The 17,915-nt window shown below is 38.1% G+C and overlaps 1 non-coding gene across 1 annotated transcript; it reads left to right on the plus strand.

Annotated features, from left to right (window-relative positions):
* The first annotated feature begins 852 nt into the window (after positions 1-852).
* On the plus strand, positions 853-959 carry LOC112714225 (small nucleolar RNA R71). Its single transcript, XR_003159178.1, has one exon. It is a non-coding gene; the product is annotated as a small nucleolar RNA R71 (small nucleolar RNA).
* The last annotated feature ends 16,956 nt before the right edge of the window (positions 960-17,915 follow it).

Raw genomic sequence — 17,915 nt, forward strand, 5'->3', positions numbered from 1 at the left:
TTGTGGTGATCATCTTACATTCTACCCACCTTACTTTCTTTTGTTTCTCCTCTTGGGTTCTTCTCCGTGTCATTGGGAAATCCATCAGTGGGTTTGGGAATTTGTTGAGATAGATACCCTACTTGGGACTCCAGTCTCTTGATGTTTTCTCCTTGGTTTTTGATATTGGCTCGCACTTCTTCCTTAAACACCTTATTATCTTGGACTTCTCTACATAAATCTTCAAGTAGAGTCTCAATTTTTGAAAGTCTATCGTCCGTTAGTGATGGTGGATTGGGGTTAGGTGGGTGAGAAGAGTGGTTAGGTGGGTGTTGATAGGATCTCTGTGAGGTATGTTGGTGAGTTGCATTGTTGTTGAAATTGAGGTTGTGGCGTCTCTGGTCTTGACCTTGGTCTTGTTGATTTTCCCAACCAAAGTTGGGGTGATTTCTCCATCCAGAGTTGTAAGTTTTGGAGTATGGGTCATGGACTTGTCTAGGTGAGTTTCCAACATAGTTGGCTTGTTCCCAGTCACCTTCTTCTCCTATATTCACTCCTTCTTGAGCTGGTGATGAAGTGATGACTGCTGTAACTTGGTTTTCCTCCACCTTCTTAGTGAGATCTACTAGCTGCTTGGTGATCATCTTATTTTGAGCTAGCAATGCATCCATGTGGTTTATCTCCATTACTCCTCGAGTGTTACTTCTTTCAGAGGCATAGAAGTAGTCATTCTCAGCTACTGTTTTAATAACATCTATGACCTCTTCAATGGTTTTCTTCTTGTTTAGAGAGCCCTCTGATGAATGATCTATAGCCTTCTTCGACTCATAGAAAAGACCTTCATAGAAAATGTGAAGTTGAACCCATTCATTGAACATATCTGGTGGGCATCTTCTTGTTAAGTCCTTGAACCTCTCCCATGCCTCATAGAGAGTCTCACCATTTTGTTGCCTGAAAGTCTTCACCTCAACTCTTAGCCTATTAATTCTTTAAGGAGGGTAGAATCTTGCCAAAAATTTGTTCACTACATCTTCCCAATTTGTTAAGCTCTCCTTTGGGAAAGATTCAAACCACTTGGATGCCTTGTCCCTGAGTAAAAAAGGGAACAAAATCAGCCTATAGACATCCGGGTGGACTCCATTAGACTTCATAGTGTCACAAATTCTCAGGAAGGTGGTTAGATATTGATTGGGGTCTTCTTGAGCACTTCCTCCAAATGAGCAGTTGTTCTGAACAAGGGTGATGAGCTGGGGTTTTAGTTCAAAGTTGTTGGCATGTATGGTGGGCTTCTGGATGCTACTTCCACAGTTTTCTGGATTTGGATTGATGTAGGAGCCTAGAACTCTCCTTTCTTGCCTAACATGGTTTGCAGGTCCTTCTCTAGCATGGTTGTGAGCTTCTCCTTCATGATTATTTTCCAAGTTCTCTTCCATGTTGGTTTCAAAGTACTCTTCCTCTTCCTCAGCACCAATAACTCCTTTCCCTCTTGCTTCCTTCCTTAGTCTCTGGAGGGTTCTTTGAGGTTCTGAATCGAAGGAGGTTGAAGCTCCCCCTCTTCTCCCTGTCATACAACTAACAAAGCACACAGTAAGAGATGAAATGAAGAGATTATTCTTGTTAAAGTGATTATTAGTGTGAGTGATTCAAATTATCAAACAGTTAGTGGGTTAGTGAGCAGAATTGTAGATAATAACAAAGAAAGAAAGAAAAATAAAGAGGGTAAAGGGGATGAGGAAGAAGCTAAACAAAATGAAGATAAATGACTGAATAGAGTAAACAACAAAGGAAAAAAAATAAAAAATAAAATGCTCAATCTAGTGAACTTCTAACATAATCATTGTTGATACAAAATCAATCCCCGGCAACGACGCCATAAACTTGATGCATGAAAACTTGTCTCTCAACAAATTTTCCTTCGGCAAGTATACCGAATTATCGTCAAGTAAAAACTCACAATAGAGAGAGGTCGAATCCCACAGGGATTAATTAGTCAAGCAACTTTAGTTGGAAGAGTATGCTAGTTGAGCTAAACAGAATGTAGTTTGAGAATTGCAGAAAATTAAATGGCGGGAAAGTAAATAGCAGAAAATAAAGTGCAGAATCTTAGATGGGGATTTGGGAGAATGAGCATGTAAATAAATGGCAGAAAGTAAAGAGAATGGGTAAGATCAGAAATAGGGAATTTATTGGGCTCAGGAGATGTTGTATTCTCCGTATCAAATTCATTTTCATCTCTTCCTCAATCAAAGCATCTATTGATCTTATTGGCAATCTTAAGTGATTGGGTTCCAATTCCTTGGCAACCCAATCTCTCTAAGCTTGAACAATTGCCTAATTCCTTGATTTAATTTCTCATGTGAAGAGATAAAGTATGGTCATTGATTATACCACATGTATTTCCAAATCAAAGTGTTGGGAGGATTACATGTCTCTATATTCACCCAGACCCCAATTTGGTCCAACATGAGAAAGCATTTCTAGCATGATCTCCTCATCCCTTTTTGAAGGCTCAGAGGAGATCCAATTATGGAGAGTTTCTATTCCAAGATAACTAACCAATTGAATTAAGATCGAAAGCTTTCTAGTAAATAAAAAGAGAAGAAGGAAAAAGAGAATGAAAACTAAAATTGATCATTCAAATTACAACAGAGCTCCCTAACCCAATGAAAGGGGTTTAGTTGTTCAAAGCTCTGGAAATGGAAAATGGAAGAAAAGAATATATCCCTAGCTAAAAGTGCAAAAAAGTAAATATACAGATGGTAGTTCTCCAAGTGCCAAGCCTTTCTATAGTTCAAAACTACTCCTATATATACTACTTCTGTTGATCTTCTAGTGAGTTCTTCAAGTCTTTGATGTGGGCCTTAGATCTTGAGTTGAAGCAGTTACAATCTTTAGTGGGCTCAGCTTGCAGAGAAGTATGAATTAGGCATGGGCGTTAGTGAAGTTAATGTTAAGTGACATTGTGGGTTCGAGAACGTTAGTGGCAATCACATTTTTCACTAACGTTCCAACCCCATATAGCCCACGTTAACTCCAACGTTAGTAGCACCAACGTGACCACTAACGTAGCCTTGTAAACTTTCACAAGCGTTATTGGGACTCACCTTTCCCTATAACGTTGTGTTAGAAACCTTCGCAAGCGTTATTAGAACTCACCTTTCCCAATAACGTTGCCTTGTGCCCTTTGTCCCTACTTTAGAGTTCACGTTAGTGTAACTAACGTGGCTCTTAACGTGGTTATGCCTCACCTTTGAGAGCATTAGTGACATTTACCTTTGTCACTAACGCTCCAAGTGCATCTACTCTCCACGTTAGAGCTTACGTTAAAAAGTTAATGTGGCCACTAACGCGGTAGTGAATGCCATCTCCAACATTAGTGACAAAGGTGAGTGTCACTAACGTTGGCTCATCAATATTAGCTCCACGTTAACTTTCACATTAGTGGTCTTAACGTGACCACTAACGTGGGCAATGCTATTTTGATCCAACGTTAGTGACAAAGGTGAGTGTCACTAACGTTGGCATTGTTCCTCTCTTCCACGTTAGAGTTCACGTTAACTAAGTTAACGTGACTCTTAACGTGGCTTATTGCCAAATCTTGGAACGTTAGTGGTGTTCACGTTTACCACTAACGTTGGAGCTTTCTTTTGTCTCCACGTTAACTACCACGTTAACCTAGTTAATGTGGCAATTATCGTGGGCTTATGATGGCTTCGCAGGCATTATTGGTGATCACTTTTCTCATTAACGTTGCAAGCTATTTACTATTCCACGTTAGTAGTCACGTTAACTAGATTAACGTAAGTATTAACGTGGTTCTTCCTTGCTTTCTTTGTCCTGAAATCAAGCAAATAAAGTGCATCAAAGCTCTAGCCAAAGTCATGAGATTATGAATAATCAATTTATCATTCAATTCTAGCAAAAATCCTCATGAAATCATGTTAAATTCACAGTAGTTACTTGAATCAAAGTGTATGTGTATTTTCATCCAAAACTTGCCTTATTCACTAAGAAAATACATGAAACTAACCTAAAACAGTAAAGAAAAGGTCAGTGAAACTGGCCTAGATGCCCTGGCATCAAAGCATGAAATTGATGTTGAGGGAGATAGTGCACAACCTCCAAGGCATGTTCCCTATGAAGAATTGGAAGGAATAGACCAAGAAGTAAGTTCCCTTAGTGATGATGATCATGAATCAAGTCCTCCTAGTGATGACTTTCCATCCACAAGTGAACTCCTTGATTTTGAAGAACCTTCTACAGATGAAACTCAAAGCAAAGTTGAGGTAGATTTCTCTCAACCTCCATTTTATGATTTAAATGATGGAGAAGAGTTAGGAGAAATTAGTGAGAAAATGATTGAATTTGAAGCATTATGTCAAGAGGTAGAAGTCCTTCGAAAAGGATGGACGGGAGGGGAATTTGCTTTGTCAAGATCGTTGGAGACTTCTCTACCTTTACCTAGGTCGCCATCTGATCCTTCATTTGAGAGGGTAAAACTTGTTTCGCTTAGCTTTACTGTCCCACTTGAATACGGTGTTGGTGGGGAATTCATAACCCACAAACTAACTGGCAAGTACACCGGGTCGTACCAAGTAGTACCTCAAGTGAATGAGGGTCGATCCCATGAGGATTGATGGACTAAGCAACAATGATTGTGTGATTTCTTAGTTAGACAAACAGAAAATGGTGTTGAGAGTTCAATTGCATCAAACAGTAAATTCAGAAAATTAAAAAGCAAGTAGTAAATTGAGGTGAAATATATATGGAGAAAATAGTTAAGGCTTCAGAGATATCTATCTTCTGGATTGACTTTTCTTACTAACTATTTTAATCATGCAAGATTCAATTCATGTCAAACTATATGTGACTAAACCCTAATTCCTAAGGCCTTTTTAGTCTCTTCTAACCTTCGTCAACCGCCAATTTCTTGGTCACTTAATTCTAGTTAGAAGGTGAAGTTCAATTCTAGTTTATATGCCACAAAAATCCTAATTACCCAAATATAAGAGGATTATATATCACGTATCCCGTTAAGTCCAGATAATTAGAAATTTAGGAGAAATTGTTTTCAAGTTGTTCAAGTACAGAGCTTTTCTAGTTATACAAGAACTCAATTAGAACAAGGGCCATACTTCCGTTCCACCCAAATTCATAAGATAAAGAATGAAAACAATTATTGAAATAGAAATCAGTACATGAATTAAAATAGAAAAGTAATAGTATCAATCCATACAATAGACAGTGCTCGTAACCTTAACAGTGGAGGTTTAGTTGTTCATGGTTCAGAGAGAAAACTAGGATTTTGAAATACTGTCCATTGCGGAATTAGGTAGATGAGAGGAGAAGAGATGAGCCCGAAGGGCTGATTCTTTTTCCTTTTAAATCTGATCCTAATTAATGTAAATTATATTTCCTAAAACTAAATAATATCTTTTCTATTTTAAAAATAAAATAAAGTTTAATCAGGATTAATTTGATACATCTCGTGCAAGCCTAGGATGACGAATGGGGACCACTTGATTTGCAAAGGGTAGCGCCAAACTTGAAAGATCCGAGTTTGGCTTCATTGAGGCCGTATACAATCTTTGGAGTTTCCTTAGTTGGCGCCTAACTTGAGTAACCTCAAGTTTGGCTTCAATTGATCCATAATGCATTTTTCAATCATTCTTGGTTGGTGCCAAACTTGAGGTTCCTTAAGTTTAGCTTCATCAAGCCCGTGGTGCACTCTTCAATTTCCTTGCTGGCGCCAAACTTGAGGTATCTCAAGTTTGGCTTCAGCAAGCCAGCATGCGTTCTTCACATCCCCTTTAGTTGACGCCAAACTTTGGCTTCACCAAGGCAGCAAGCAAGGAAGGCGTTGTGATGATCATGGTGCCAAACTTGGGATTTTCCAACTTTGGTGCAACCAAGGCAGTAATTCTATATGAAAGGTGTAAACTATTATATATTGTTGGAAAGCTAAAAAAGTTGGCTTTCCAATGCCATTGGAATCACGTCAATTGGACCTCTATAGCTCAAGTTATTTCTATTTGAGTTCAAGGAGGTCAGGGTAGACAGCATCATTTACTTTCTTCCTCTTCTTCTATAGAAACTCCATCAAATCCATCCAAATCCATCCTAACTTGAGTAACCCTATTCTGTGGTATTCCGAGTAGGATCTGGGAAGGGATGACTGTGACGAGCTTCAAACTCGCGAGTGTTGGGCGTAGTGACAGACGCAAAAGGATCATTGGATTCTATTCCAACATGATCGAGAACCGACAGATGATTAGCCGTGTGGTGACAGCGCATTTGGACTATTTTCACTGAGAGGACGAGAAGTAGCCATTGACAACGATGATGCCGAACATACAGCTTGCCATAGAAAGGAGTATGAAGGATTGGATGATTGTAGTAGGAAAGCAGAGATTCAAGAGGGATGAAGCATCTCCATACGCTTATCTGAAATTCCCACCAATGATTTACATAAGTATCTCTATCTTTATTTTCTGTTTATTTATCTTTTTATTATGAAAACTCCATAACCCATTTGAATCCACCTGACTAAGATTTACAAGGTGACCATAGTTTGCTTCAAGCCGACAATCTCCGTGGGATCGACCCTTACTCACATAAGGTTTATTACTTGGACAACCCAGTGCACTTGCTGGTTAGTTGTGCGAAGTTGTGAAAAAGTGTTGAGATTATAATTGTGCGTACCAAGTTGTTGGCGCCATTGTGTATCACAATTTCATGCACCAAGTTTTTGGCACCGTTGCCGGGGATTGTTTGAGTTTGGACAACTGACGGTTTATCTTGTTGCTCAGATTAGGTAATTTTCTTTTTGTTTTAATCCTTATTTTATTTTCAAAAAGTTTTCCAAAAATCTTTCAAAAAAAAATTTCTTCTTTTTTTCGTTTTTCCAAATATAATTTTTGAAAAATAAAAAAAGTCATAAAATCATAAAAACTCAAAAATATTTCATGGTTCTTGTTTGAATATAGGGCCAAACTTTAAGTTTGGTGTCAATTGCATGATTTTAATTGTCTTGCAATTTTCGAAACACATGCATTGTGTTCTTGATGATCTTCAAGTCGTTCTTGATGAATTGCCTTGTTTGATCTTCATGATTTATTGATTTGCACTGCATGATGTTCTACATATGCACTCTTGCATTCATATGGCCCAAACATGAGAAATTTCTAAGTTTGGTGTCCTCCATGTTTTCTTTCATTAAGAAAACTGAGTTCTTGATGTTCATCTTGATCTTCAAGATTGTTCTTGGTGTTCATCTTGACGTTCATAATGTTATTGCATATATCTTGTGTTTTGATCCAAGAATTATATGTTTTGACTCATTTTGTTGTTTTTCAAAATTGAAAACATATATTCTTGAATAAAGGATTTAGCAAAATGAAGATCCAAGAACATAAAGCAGAGAAATTACGGAGAAAAAGCTGGGCGTTCAAAATGCCCAGTGAAGAAGGAAAACTGGCGTTTAAACCCCAGCCAGGGTACCTGGCTGGGCATTTAAACGCCCAAACCATGCATCAATTGGGCGTTAAATGCCCAAAACATGCAACTCCTGGGTGTTTAACGCCAGGATGACACAAGGAGAGGAATTTTGTTCTCAAATCAAATCTTTTTCAAATCTTCATAATTTTTCAATATAAAATCTTTTTCAAATCAAATATTTTCAATCATATCTTTTTCAAAATCATATATTTTCAAACATATCTTTTTCAAAAATCAAATCTTTTCCTCATGTTTTCAAAAGTCTTGATTCAAAAATTTCAAGTTTGTTACTTTCTTGTTAAGAGAGATTCCATATTTGAAATTTAGAATCATATCTTTTAGTTTCTTGTTAATCAAGTCATTAACTTTTTAAAAGTCTAAACTTTTTAATTTTTATCTTTTCAATCATATCTTTAAATCATATCTTTTTCAAATCATATCTTTTTAAAAATCCATGATTTCAAAATCTTTTTAACTTCTTATCTTTTTCAAATTTATTTCTTATCTTTTTCAAAACCACCTTACCACTTTTTCACTTTTAATTTTCGAAAAACATTAATCTTTTTTTAAATTCTTTTTTATTTAACTAATTGTTTTGAATTTTAATTAAAATTTTCGAAAATTCTTCTCCCCGCTCTTATCGTTTTCTATTTAAACACTAAGATTCCTCCTCTATTGTCAATTCGAACTTCATCTCTCTTTGTGTGTTCGAATTCTTGCTTACCTACCCCATCCTTCTATTCTTATTTTCCTCTGACATCTCAAGAAATCTCTATACTGTGACATAGAGGATTCCATATTTTCTTTGTTTTCTTCTCTTTTATATAAGCAGGAACAAAGATAAAGGTATACTTGTTGAAGCTGATCCTGAACCTGAAAGGACTCTGAAGAGGAAGCTAAGAGCAGCTAAAGCACAAAACTCTGAAGAGGACCTCACTAAAATTTTTGAAAAGGAAGCAGCAAAAGAAACAATTATGACCGAACCAAACAATAATGCAAGGAAGATGCTTGGTGATTTTACTACACCAACTTCCAACTTCTATGGAGGAAGCATCTCAATCCCTACCATAGGAGCAAACAATTTTGAGCTAAAGCCTCAATTAGTTTCTCTATTGCAACAGAACTGCAAGTTTCATAGACTTCCATCAGAAGACCCTTATCAGTTCTTAACTGAGTTCTTGCAGATCTGTGATACTGTTAAGACCAATGGAGTTGATCTTGAAGTCTACAAGCTTATGCTTTTCCCTTTTGCTATAAGAGACAGAGCTAGAACATGGTTGGACTCACAACCTAGAGATAGCCTGGACTCTTAGGATAAGTTGGTCACGGCTTTCTTAGCCAAGTTCTTTCCTCCTCAAAAGCTGAGCAAGCTTAGAGTGGATGTTCAGACCTTCAGACAAAAAGATGGTGAGTCCCTTTATGAAGCTTGGGAAAGATACAAGCAGCTGACCAAAAAGTGTTCTTCTGACATGCTTTCAGAATGGACCACATTAGATATATTCTATGATGGTCTGTCTAAATTTTCCAAGATCTCACTGGACCACTCTGTAGGTGGATCCATTCACCTAAAGAAAACGCCTGCAGAAGCTCAGAAACTTATTGAAATGGTTGCAAATAACCAGTTCATGTATACCTCTGAGAGGAATCCTGTGAGTAATGGGATGCCTAAAAAGAGAAGAGTTCTTGAAATTGATGCTTTGAATGCCATATTGGCTCAGAACAAAATATTGACCCAACAAGTTAATATGATCTCTTAGTGTCTGAATGGATTGCAAAATGCATCCAACAGTATTAAAGAAGCATCTTCTAAAGAAGAAGCTTATGATACTGAGAACCTTGCAATGGTAGAGGTGAATTACATGGGTGAAGCCTTTGGCAACACCTATAATCCTTCATGGAAAAATCATCCAAATTTTTCATGGAAGGATCAACAGAAGCAAGGCTTCAATAATAAGAATGGTGGAAGAAACAGGTTTAGCTATAGCAAACCTTTCCCATCATCATCTCAGCAACAGATAGAGCATTCTGAGCAGAATCCTTCTAGCTTAGCAAATATAGTCTCTGATCTATCTAAGGCCACTCTTAGTTTCATGACTGAAACAAGATCCTCCATTAGAAATTTGGAGGCACAAGTGGGCCAGCTGAGTAAAAGGGTTACTGAAACTCCTCCTAGCACTCTCCCAAGAAATACAGAAGAGAATCCCAAAGGAGAGTACAAGGCCATTGATATAATCAACATGGCTGAAACCCTAGAGGAAGAGGGGGACGTGAATCCCAATGAGGAAGACTTCAGGGGACATCCAATGGTCAGTAAGGAATCCCCTAATGAGGAACCACAGGAATCTGAGGCTCATACAGAGACCATACAGATTCCCTTGGACCTCCTTTTACCATTCATAAGCTCTGATGACTATTCATCTTCTGAAGAGGATGAAGACATTGTTGAAGGGCAAGTTGTCCAATATTTAGGAGCAATCATAAAGATGAATGCCAAGCTATTTGGTAATGAGACTTGGGAGGAAGAGCCTCCCTTGCTCACCAATGAACTGAATACATTGGTTCAGCAAAATTTACCAAAAAAATAGGATCCTGGTAAATTCTTAATACCCTGTACCATAGGCACCATAACCTTTAAAAAAGCTCTGTGTGAACTGGGTTCAGGGATAAACATGATGCCCCTCTCTGTAATTGAGAGACTAGGAATCTATGAGGTACAGACTGCCAAATTCTCATTGGAGATGGCAGATAAATCTATGAAAAAGGCTTATGGACTAGTAGAGGACGTGCTAGTGAAGGTTGAAGGCCTTTACTTCCTTGCTGATTTTATAATCCCAGACACTAGGAGGGATGAGGATGAATCCATCATCCTTGGAAGACCCTTCCTAGCCACAGCAAGAGCTGTAATTAATGTTGACAGAGGAGAGTTGATCCTTCATGTGAATGAAGAATGCCTTGTAGTAAAGACTCAAGGTTTTCCATCTGTAACCATGGAGAGTAAGCATGAAGAGCTTCTCCCAATACAGAGTCAAACAGAGCCCCCACATTCAAACTCTAAGTTTGGTGTTGAGAAGCCACAGCCAAACTCTAAGTTTGGTGTTGAGAGATATCAACGATACTCTGATCATCTGTAAAGCTCTATGAGAGCTCACTGTCAAGCTATTGACATTAAAGAAGCGCTTATTGGGAGGCAACCCAATTTTATTTTAATTTTATCTATGTTATTTTGTTTTCTTTTAGGTTGATGATCATGTGAAGTCACAAAGACAATTACAAAAATAAAGAAAAAAATCAAAAACAGCATTGAAAACAGCACACCCTGGAGGAAGGACTTACTGGCGTTTAAACGCCAATAAGGGCAGCAAAATGGGCGTTTAAACACCCAATCTGGCACCTTTCTGGGCGTTTAAACGCTAGAATAGGGCACCAAACTGGTGCTTAAATGCCAGAACAGAGCAACAAACTGGCGTTTAGACGCTAGAATAGGAAGGAAGGCTGGCGTTTAAACGCCAGAACAGGGCAGCAGACTGGCGTTTAAACGCCAGAATTGCACTCTAAGGCGTTTTGAACGCCCAATTGGAGCAGGGAAGAGAATTCCTTGAGCCCTCAGGATCTGTGGACCCCACAGGATCCCCATCCACCTACCCTACCTCTCTCTCTCTCACTCACCAATCAAACCATACCTCTTCCTCAAAAACCCCACCCACCTCACTTTAAAAATCTAAACACTTTTACCTCCCAAACCAACCCTAATGACCGAAACCCATCCCTCCCCTCACCCCTATATAAACCCCTGACTACTCCTTCATATTCACACAACACAAACACCTTTCCCCCTTCTTGGCCGAACCTCCTATAACCCTCCATCTCCTCCATTCTCTTCTTCTTCCCCTTCTTTCTTTCTTCTTTTGCTCGAGGACAAGCAAACTTTTTAAGTTTGGTGTGGTAAAAGCATTGCTTTTTGTTTTTCCATGACCATTTATGGCACCTAAGGCCGGAGAAACCTCTAGAAAGAGGAAAGGGAAGGCAAAAGCTTCCACCTCTGAGTCATGGAAGATGGAGAGATTCATCTCAAAGGTCCATCAAGACCACTTCTATGAAGTTGTGGCCGAGAAAAAGGTGATCCCTATGCAATTCAGCTGAAATTGTCATAGAGAAAGACATCCTCATTGAAGAGGACAAGCCCGTCACTAAAAAGAGGATGGAGCAAATAAGAAAGCCCACTCATGGACCTCAACAAGAGCATGAGGAAGACCCTCATCAAGAAATCCCTGAGATGCCCCAAGGGATGCAATTTCCTCCACACAATTATTGGGAGAAACTCAACACTTCTTTGGAAAGCTTGAGTTACAACATGGACCAATTAAGGGTGGAACACCAAGAGCACTCCATCATTCTCCATGAGATTAGAGAAGATCAAAGAGCTAAGAGGGAGGAGCAACAAAGGCAAGGAAGAGACATAGAGGAGCTCAAGAGCACCATTGGACCTTCAAGAGGAAGACGTCACCCTCACTAAGGTGGACTCATTCCTTAATCTCCTTGTCTATTTATTTTTCTGTTTTTCGATTTTTATGTTGTAGGTTCTATCTATGTTTATGTCTTCACTACATGATCATTAGTGTCTAGTGTCTATGTCTTAAAGCAATGAATAACTCCATGAATCCTTCACCTCTCTTAAATGAAAAATTTGCTTAATTACAAAAGAACAAGAAGTACTTGGATTTCAAATTTTATCTTTAAACTAGTTTAATTATTTTGATGTGGTGGCAATACTTTTTGTTTTCTGAATGAATGCTTGAACAGTGCATATTTTTGATCTTGTTGTTTATGAATGTTAAAGTTGTTGGCTCTTGAAAAAATGATGAACAAAGAGAAATGTTATTGATAATCTGAAAAATCATGAAATTGATTCTTGAAGCAAGAAAAAGTAGTGAAATAAAAGGCAAAAGAAAAAAGAAAAAGAAAAAGCAAGCAGAAAAAGCCAATAGCCCTTTAAACCAAAAGGCAAGGGTCAAAAGGATCCAAGGCTTTGGGCATTAATGGATAGGAGGGCCCAAGGAAATAAAATTCGGGCCTAAGCAACTAAATCAAGCTGTCCCTAACCATGTGCTTGTGGCATGCAGGTCCAAGTGAAAAGCTTGAGACTGAGTGGTTAAAGTCGTGATCCAAAGAAAAAGAGTGAGCTTAAGAACTCTGGACACCTCTAACTGGGGACTTTAGCAAAGCTGAGTCACAATCTGAAAAGGTTCACCCAGTTATGTGTCTGAGGCATTTATGTATCTGGTGGTAATACTGGAAACCAAAGTGCTTAGGGTCACGACCAACACTCATAAAGTAGCTGTGTTCAAGAATCAACGCACTGAACTAGGAGAATTAATAACACTATCTAAAATTCTAAGTTCCTATAGATGCCAATCATTATGAATTTCAAAGGAAAAAGTGAGATGCCAAAACTGTTCAGAAGCAAAAAGCTACAAGCCCCGCTCATCTAATTAGGACTAAGTTTCATTGATACTGTGGGATTTATTGTATATTCTCTTCTTTTTATCCTATTTTGTTTTTAGTTGCTTGGGGATAAGCTACAATTTAAGTTTGGTGTTGTGATGAGCGGATAACTTATACGCTTTTTGGCACTATTTTTATATAGTTTTAGTATGATTTAGTTAGTTTTTAGTGTATTTTTATTAGTTTTTAAGCAAAATTCACATTTCTAGACTTTATTATGAGTTTCTGTGTTTTTCTATGATTTCAGGTATTTTCTGGCTGAAATTGAGGACCTAAGCAAAAATCTGATTCAGAGGCTGACAAAGGACTGTAGATGCTGTTGCATTCTGACATCCCTCAAAGTAAATTTTCTGGAGCTACAAAACTTCAAATGGCGCGCTCTCAACTGCGTTGGAAAGTAGACATCCAGGGCTTTCCAGAAGTATATAATACTTCATACTTTGCGCGAGTTTTGATGATGTAAAATGGCGTCAAAACGCCAGCTCTCTGCCCTTTTCTGGCATCAAAATGCCAGAATTGGCATAAAAGTTGGAGTTAAACGCCCAAACTAGCAACAAAGCTGGTGTTTAACTCCAAGGAAGACCTCTACACATGTAAAGCTCAATGCTCAGCCCAAGCACACACCAAGTGGGTCCGGAAGTGGATTTATGCATCATTTACCTATTTCTGTAAACCCTAGTAGCTAGTTTCATTATAAATAGGACCTTTTGTAACGACCCAACTCCCAGTATGCCATGGTCATACAAGAAGCTAAGTGTTACTAACTTATCCTTCCTAAATATTAACTATTATTTAATATATGAGCCTGTTCCTTGTTAGAACGATGCCAATTTTACGAGTAACTTTTTTTTTATTCGTTGCGGAGAAGAGATAAAATAACAAGCATACATTGAGAGTAATAGAAAAGCAGCATAAAGAAACATAGAAATACAACTGATAATATGCATCATGTACACTATAACAAAACATGTAGCGTTTACACAAGATCAAGTCAGTCTACATCCTCGTCATCCTATGTAGCTAATATATACACGACACTCCCAGGGCCTGGCTCATGCAAAAAGCCGCTAAACTGGCGCCCAGGCTAGCCTAACCACTATATAGCTCCTAGCTCTTGGGTGTACTAACACAAGTGAGAGACTAACTAATAGATAATGTCAGACTAGAGTGTCATCAAAAGAATGCCCCTTCTGCTATCAAACTATATCTACACGAGACAATTCGAAGAGTCACCGTGAGGCTCGTCTATCTCCTCATCCTGCTTTATCTCTATCTCAGGATCCACTTCTTCCTCATCATCCACAGCTACATCTATATCCTCAAATCCACTAGAAATACTGCTGTCACTATGTACAAAACCATTCCCGAGCACAGGTCTGTTCGCGTATATAGGAGCTACCCTACCATCCGATAGCACCGGCTCATCAGGCTATGGAAAATCAGGGATCGGCTCAGGGGGAAAGTCCCACTCTGGTGGTGTCACAGGTACGTAGTCACCAGCTAACTCAGGCTCATCTGGAATGATAGGCTCAGGTTCCACCTCATTCAAGGTTGAGCCGGTATAGGGTTCTCAGGATCATCAGGAAAAGGATGTACAGGTGCATCAGCATGTAACCAGGATAAGGGAAAGTCGTAAGAAGCATCCGGATCAAAATGCGGGCTAGATAGAGGATGTTGAAAGGCTCGATTAGGTAACGCATATCGTCTAATACGAGGCACCAATCCCATAATGAAGTAATTGTGATGTACCGGATCCTCGTAGATGTAAGGGTCCTCAAACTCGTAAAAGATCACACCCGTCTCCATCTGAGGGGGAGGAAGGGAGAGAAGGGGGTAAGAACTGGGGAGTCATTAGTAGGGTCGGGGTTGTTAGTTACATTTATTTATTCGGTTTTAATTAACAGATGGATAATAGGGTGCAGTAGAGCAGTAAACAGAAGTACAAATAGATAGAAAAATAGAAAACAGAACACAAACAGAAGAATACAAGAAAACAAAGCATAGACATTGCACTCAAGCAAAGAAATAGATCACACACAAGTAGGAATGCAACAGAGGAAAATGCACAGACAAGAATGATGCATGTTTAGTCCTAGTGTAGGTAATGAGCTCATTTGTCGGTTTCTACCTGCTCCCGACGTAACCCAGCATTACCAGCCGGATATGGCTTTCCTGTTGGCTATACCCATGTGTACAGGAAATAACCCCTCTGCCACCACAGGGTCCACTGCACGTAAGAAATAATACATCTGCCACTACAAGGATGTATGCCGACACATCTTCTGTATACAGGAAATAACCCCTCTGCCACTACAGAAATAGAACTGGTGGTCACGGTACTTCTGTAGCAGGAAATAACCCATCTGCCTTACAGAATTAAAATATGGATCTGTACCGTAGGAAAGCATTCTCAGTGGTCGCACCACTATCTATCTGACTGCCTCAATGCAGCAGATGATCATACGGGTATATCTGGAGTTGCTGTAACATAACAAATAAACAAATATCTCTTGATCTCTTTACTCTACTCTGGTTATTCTTTTCTCTACTTAACATATGTATTTAAAGCTTTTGTAAATTTCGGTATGAATAGTTAGCCTGTCCCAAGTATAGGTTCATTAAGTCTATACTGAAATAGTTTAACTTTTCATATTGTACCTAACCCTAGTCGCAACTCAAGGACTAACTATATTGCCCTAGTTCGTTTACTAGTCTCTGTCTGTTTTTCTGTCATTAAAACTTTACATACTTTTCTTTGGTTCTTATCTTTTCTTTAGCTTTTTATCTTTCATTTATCTTTGCCTCACTAATATGTTCTTACCACTCCCTAAGTGTTTTATGAAGGTAATTATGAGATTCTGCGCTTAAAGTTGTCTTTCTAAAGCTTTTACAGAAAACTGCCTTTTTCGCATTATTTTATTATTTTTATTAAAATATTATTTTTAATTAAATATTATTATTTAATATTTTATTATTATTTATTATTTTATTAATATATTTTCGAAAATTACCTTACCTTTTACTTTTAACCTTTAAAATTTACTTTTTACCACCCGTAACTTTTAATATTTCTACTTTAACCATCCTAACTTCCAGAAATTACCAAATAACCCCCCAAACACCAAAATTTTTACTTCCTTGCCCTTTCTAAGATCTAAAAGGTGTTCTTCAATGTTCTTCACCACACTCAAAGTGTTCTTCATATATTCTTCAGATTCTTTCTCTGTTTTTACCCGTTTTTCAATCTTTTCAGCAACCAATTTTTACCAAAATTCAAAATGAATTCCCAGCCACTAAAACCCCATCTTTCCTACATGTTTTAAACATAAATTGAACCTCAATTTAAGCTCTAGGGTTCGTTTTTCCAGCAGCCACAAGAACACACATTCATAGCTTGAATTTCATCAAATTTCATCAAATTTCATCAAATTTCATCAAATTTTCACCAAAATTTCAACAAGAATTACTGATACAAACAATCAATTTCAAGCACAGCCAAACCATATCATAATCACACAACTCAAACACAATCAATCAAGATTAAATTCATCAAACCCTACCTGGTTTTGTTGCTCCTAATTCGGTTAAACTTTCAGGTGGTCCGTAAGCACTTTTTCCTCCTAAGTCACATCAAGAACAACTTTAAATCCAAAAACCCTCAACTAACCAAATCTCCCTCAGCATGTTAGGAGGTGATTTATAACCATAGACTTGCTGGAAAGTCACGTTTCTTGGCCCTCAATTCAAGTTAAGCATGATTCCTAAGGAAGAACATCAAGAAAACACATATTTAAGCATGTTTCCTTGAAAAAGAATCAAAAGAGAGATGGTGCAGCCAACTCACCTTGACTCCAGCCTTGATAAGTCATATGATCATGTAGAGAAAGAAGAGAGGATCATTTTGGTCGGATTGGAATTTTGATTTAAGTTTTAGTTCAGCAGAAATCAAGCTTTGAAGATTTGGAACTAAGAACTTTTCTCTCTTTTTCTCTCTACCTATTTTCGGCCACAAAGTGAATATGAGCCAGCCTTGGGGGTTTTGGGGGTGTAGGGTGAGTTGTGATTGGTTGGCTTTGAGGTGGATTAAAATAATATTAAAATATCTCAGGTGTATAACTACTAAAACTAGATGTATCGAAACACTTGCAAAAACATCTCTAAAAATTATTTTCTAAGCTACTAGCATAAATGACACTAGTAACATATTTATTATGAGAATAAAACATGTATAATGAGGCCTTAGCATTGCTAAAGTCATCAGAAAGTGCTAGTGCTAAGCTACACCAATAAACTGTGAACCCGGTTAAACCGATTTTCTGTTTTTAACTAAAATTCACCAGATAACCTTATAATATTATTCAAGAAGATTTTAATACTAATATAATGATAATATTACCCTATTATCTCTCTTCTCTCATGAATCGAGTCCGGTTCGTCAAACTGAGACTATTTACGAAAAAACCGGATTAAAACTCCTAACCGATACGGTTCAAAAACTATGTTCTTCGTGACTGCTTTATCGAGCTTGCCTCGGAAAAGGTTCTAACTTAAAGATGGCATAATGACAATGAGGATTGAGATACTTGATGATATATCAGAGCTTCTCCCCTTACTGATCCTTCGGAGTTCTCTGTACTTTCAGAAAAGATCTCGCGTACTCGAAAACCGGGGTTGTTACATTCTACCCTCCTAAAAGAAAATTTTGCCCTCAAAATTTTAGTTACCTGAGAATAGATGTGGGTAATCAGCTTTCATCTTATCTTCCAGTTCCCAAGTGTGCTCTTCTTCTCCTCTTTGTCCCCAAGCTACTTTGACTAAGCGAACAGTTTTGCCTCTTAGCTGCTTATCACTTCCTTCTACGATCTGAACTGGTGATGCTTGATATGTCAAATCTTTTTGTAACTGTACTGTTTCTGGTTGTAAAATGTGACTCTCAT

Source organism: Arachis hypogaea, chromosome 9 (genome assembly GCF_003086295.3).
Source record: "Arachis hypogaea cultivar Tifrunner chromosome 9, arahy.Tifrunner.gnm2.J5K5, whole genome shotgun sequence".
NCBI lineage: Eukaryota > Viridiplantae > Streptophyta > Magnoliopsida > Fabales > Fabaceae > Arachis > Arachis hypogaea.